This window comes from Rhinichthys klamathensis, unplaced genomic scaffold, assembly GCF_029890125.1.
Source record: "Rhinichthys klamathensis goyatoka isolate OS25496 unplaced genomic scaffold, OSU_Roscu_1.1 h1tg000059l_1, whole genome shotgun sequence".
Taxonomy (NCBI): domain Eukaryota; kingdom Metazoa; phylum Chordata; class Actinopteri; order Cypriniformes; family Leuciscidae; genus Rhinichthys; species Rhinichthys klamathensis.
The window spans coordinates 10,430,194-10,435,510 of NW_026606604.1; positions in this window are offsets into that span (position 1 = coordinate 10,430,194).

A 5,317-nucleotide genomic window follows, 5' to 3' on the forward strand; every position below is an offset into this window, starting at 1 on the left:
TTTTAAAAGTCTGACTTATGATTTTGTTTTTAGGAACTTTTTTTTTCTTGGCTAAATTTGAATCCTTACAATATTTATCAAGGACAGCACAGATACTCGAGATTTCTTTGTACACAAATATTTTACTTCAGAGCAGAACAGAATATTGTCTGTTTGAAGAATAAATACAATATTTAGGAGCATATGATGTCTTATGACAGCAGAATGTTGGAAAATGTAATTTTACTGTTTCAGTTTAGCTGAAATTGTAGAATTGCCTAGTTTCATAGTTACCTGGCATATTTTATCCATAAATATTTTATAGAAAAAAAGTTTTGAAAAGTGAACTTTAAAAAGTAAAAATGTACATTTTATATGTAATGTATATTCCAAAACACGTTTTACTCCAAAACTGAGCAAAATCAAAGCCACAAATCTAAACAAGTTGTGTTCCAAATTTGAGGTATATCTCAATCAATGAGCTTTCAATAAGATTTTGTGCGCAGTACCAAACGTTTCCAGTAGATGAAATACAATGCACTCATTTTTGACGCGAACAATAAAAGTGTAACTATTTTAGAACAATTTAACCTTTTCAAATCATGTTGGCCTACATGATTTTTTTGTTTTTTCACAGAAAGAGTCAAAACCTTTACCAAGTTTCATAGCATTCCGATGAAGTAAAATGAACGAACACCAGTGGGTTAATACCATAGACAGTAAAAGGTTAATACATTCAGGGCTGCAACTTGAGAATATCATGTAAATAAAAACAAACCAGAACTTCAGTAGGCTATCATTTTTTCTTTCCTTTTTCTTTTGCTGATTCATCTTGTATTCTTCCATGTGTCAACATGAACATACACGTCAGAAGTTTTAAAAAACAATACATAGGTCATCGGCTTTTAACTCATAACCATACTCAAAAAAAGCATTTAGCAAAATATGAGGGGGGAAACATATTAACATTTTCATATTACGGATAGGCCTTTCTAATGTAGGCTATCAAATTCACAACATTGTCGGAAGCATATATAAAATAAAGACATTAGCGTGAGGAATGAAAATAAATAGACAATAGGCCTATATTTCTGCTTTCTTAATAGCCTAGTATTTAGCGGTTCAGAAAGTGATCATACGTTGATTCAGTATAGCCTAGCTAACCGCTCGGTGAGTTTATTAAGTTAAGGATTTGTCAAACTGATACACCCTCTCCTGAGTGCGTGAGTCTTTTCGAACAATTCTTCAAAATAATCATCCATAAGATTAATTTGTTCGTATACACGACACACTGTACGAGAGCAGCCGATGAAAATCGACGCAGGAAACACGTCAAAAATAGGAAACTATGATTCTGACCAAACCAACGAACTTGGTAAGTGAATTCAGATATTTTTCATTTCTGACTGTGACATGGCATAGGCTTCAGTATTTTCATACGTTCACAAACCCTTTCCTGGATTGAGCAATTTCTTCTTTCTTTCCCCATTCCTCAAATATGCCGTGGGCGTCAACACGCCTGTTATTTTCCCATGAAAAACACGGTTAGTAGGAAAGTGTGTTTGTGTAATCAGATTACAACATGTCATCTTCACCCTAAAAAACAGCATAATCTGCATTATGTGTGCAGAACTGCAGCAGCTGTTATCTACTTTAATTACTCTGTTTATGTTATTCTGCTTCCTAGAAATCCCATGACCCAATTAGATGTCTTTAACATCTCAACTGATTCTCCAATAGACAAATTAGAGCACAAATGAAGACTTCAATATTTCTATTCTATTATTGTTTCTCCCAAGGAGTTTTAGAAGAAACATTTGAGACCAAATTGATACTTAACTTCAAATGAGTTCTGAGTTATGAAAAAGCAATAATAAATTAATTTAACCATAGCTATATCCAGTTGTGTATATTGACAACAAATAGGCCTAAAACTTCACACTTGCTGGAAACTATAACAGATGTAGACATTTAAAGACATTTTATTTTCCTTTAGATTGAAGCATTATAGAGTCATATGACATTTTATTGATCAGCCCAATAAAACAGGTACTTTTTAACCAGTAAAATGTCCGGACTAGTCGTTTTCATAATATTTCACTATATAAGGGTGGATCTTGGACCTCACAATCAAAACCACATGATACTGGAATTTCCAACTTCGATAAGATACCTTGAAAAATATCGATATTCGGTACCATTTTAAAAATGAAATATTTGCTTACAATTAAAGTTATTAAACAAGATCAGCCAGTTATTTTCTCTTTGTCTTTTGTTCTTTGATTAACATGACAGACAGTAGCAGATTTATTAGGCTGCTGTCACTTTAAGAGCATATGCATCCATTGTTACACAACATTTCTGTTCCAAAACTGACTGTATTTACCTGAATACTCGGCAAGACGGGCATTTTGACATAACTTTGTATGTATTTGACCATTAAGCGCAAAAAGCCACAAAAAATAAGTAAATTTGATACTCGTGATTTTTTATGAGAGGCGGCTTTATAGATCAGTGCTGCGCTCGCTTTTGGTGTGAGCCTGAAACCTGCGGAAATTACTAAAAGTATGCGCAATACAAGTACACAGCACAGTACAAAAGTACAAAATACAAAGCACTATTCAACCGGAGTGAAAGAGATGAGTGAGTGAGAGGAAGGGTCAATGGGTTAGGGTTAGAAGAGAAGTGAGTGAGAACGAGCAGCTGGTATTGGTGTATCGAGTCTGCAGAAAAGGAGGGCCTTTTGGAACACTTTCAGATATTTCAGTATCGAAACATATCAAAATAGCAACATGAACAAAATATCAACATATCAAAATTATTTTTGACAACACACACACACAAATACATATATGCTGCTTTTTGTGATATTGATCTGAAACGCAAGATATCTATAATAATATAGGCCTATATGTATTATATATATACACCCAAATCTTGGAAAATATGAGGTTTACAATACATCAGGCCAAAGAAACTAAAATTATCCCAAGCAGCCCAACAGGCTCATCCACATTTGCAATGAATGTCTTTATGTCACACACCCATGAGCAGAGGAAACATCATGGGTGCCATATTTCAATGTTTTTGGCTTAGTTTTGATGGCTATAAAGTTTATCATCTGTGAGACCGTCACAGTTGTGCAGATTGTTTTTAATATTGCTTTGTTGTAGTGGATTTTGATCGTGATTGAGCAGCTTTCGGTTACAAGCCACGTGTGGAAGCCCCGCCCTCTTCATCTAAATCACTTTAGCTTTCACCTTTCCTGCTCTCTCTCAAACCATTTATATGATCAACCTGATAACATCTGTGACTTGAAGTAGAACAAGAATGCTGCCAAATGAAGCAGTGAGAGAAATCAAATGAAAGGAGACATGCTCATCTGAGGAAGAGACCAACAGTTTACAGAGAGAACGTTCCAGAGATCACAGTATAATAATGACCTTTATTGAAAAGGGTCAAAAGAAGACCTACATTTCAACATGCAGGTTTGAGCTAAAGCCAGCACTGGATGAGCCGAGGAGGACAGAGAATAGAGGCAAACTGAAGCACAGAGAGGAGAAATCAGGTAAATCAGCTCAGAGATTTCTACACATTACTTTAAACTGTTATAAAAACTGTTTAGGAGACATTTAAGAAAGGTTTTCTTGTCATGATGTTCAAGAAGTTTGGGAAGTTTCTTCTGCTCACCAAGGCTGCATTTATTTAATTAAAAAACAGTAATATTTTGAAATATGTAAAACAACTGTTTTCTATTTGAATATGTTTTAAAATGTAACTTATTCCTGTGATCAAAGCTGAATTTTCAGCATCATTACTCCAGTCTTCAGTGTCACATGATCCTTCAGAAATCATTCTAATATGAAGATTTGCTGCTCAAGAAATAATTCCTTATTATTTCTTATTTTTTGTGCAAACCATGATACATTTGTACAGGGTTTTTCAGGAACAGCATTTATTTGAAATAGAAAGCTTTTGTAACATTATTAAATGTCTTTACTGTCACTTTTGATCAATTTAATGCGTCATTGCTGAATAAAAGTATTGATATTACAGTTTTTTTGTTTTTTTAATTGCTTACACAATTTTTGAAACTAAGGCTCCATTTCTCAAGATTTTACACACAAAACATGCACACAAGATGCAAAACCTCACAAATCTCCTGCAAAAACAAACACTTCAACCAAAAATTAAAAAATTGTGTTTTTGCGTAATCACACACAAACATTAAAAAAAAAAAAAAATAGTATGTCGTTGTCGTGTAAACGTACCCAAGGCTGCATCCGAAATCATATACTCTCTTGAGTAGGAACTCATTTTGAATAAATGCATAATGACCGCTAAAAATGTATGTTCTATATAGTATGAATGTAATCCAGACGTACTACATCCGCCATGTTGTCATTATCATGTGACCTACCAGCATGCGTCGCTTCACTGCCATTCACAAATCCTCTCCCGTGGCCTCATGGGATAGTAAATTGTCCATCAAATGCACACTTCTGAATCTCTGCAGAAGTAGTTGGTCATCTGGGTACTTTTTTATGAGTACTGTGAACTTAGACATAGTTCTTTTGTCATATACTGTTTTTCGTCTAATATAGTAGGGAATTATGCGCTTTCAGATGCAGCCTAGTCAATGCAGGGTAGAAGAATGTGGATTTGGAAACTGATTTCTTTAAATTGCATTCAGAAGACTCTTGGGTTCTCGTTATGCCTGTAGCCAATCAGAGGCCCTCTGTGTTTTCTAGCCAATTATATGCCACATTTAATTACCCCATTGGCTTGACCAGAGCAAGTCACATGACTGATGAGTTCTGTATATGTACAAGTTCATGACTTTAGTGTGTTTCACTGCAGATGTTACTCTGAATAAAACAGCCAGCAGTAGGTCAGGTGAGTGTGATTTCTGATAAAAGGTTTCAGGTTTACATTCACTAAGATGTTAATGTGCTACTTATTATTTTAGGTTGAAGGTTTTACTTTTGTTTTACATTTAACACAGTTTTAATGTAAATTTTCAGAAGCATTTTAGAATCTGAATTCCAAATTTAGAGTGCTGAATCTATTTCAGAACAACCTGGATACATTAATTCATTTACCATATAATTGAACTAAAGTTAAAAGCTTTTTTTTCTTGGGCTACATAAGGTTTTATAATTAAACCATAACCATTTTCATTACTTAAATATAATAAAAGATCTAATACAAAATATTAAATAACTACATGATTTCAATGTTCAAAATATTGGTAACACTTAACAATGAGGGCTAATTTAAGATTTATGCATTAACTGACAATGAGGAATATATTTACAGTATTTATTAACATTTGTTG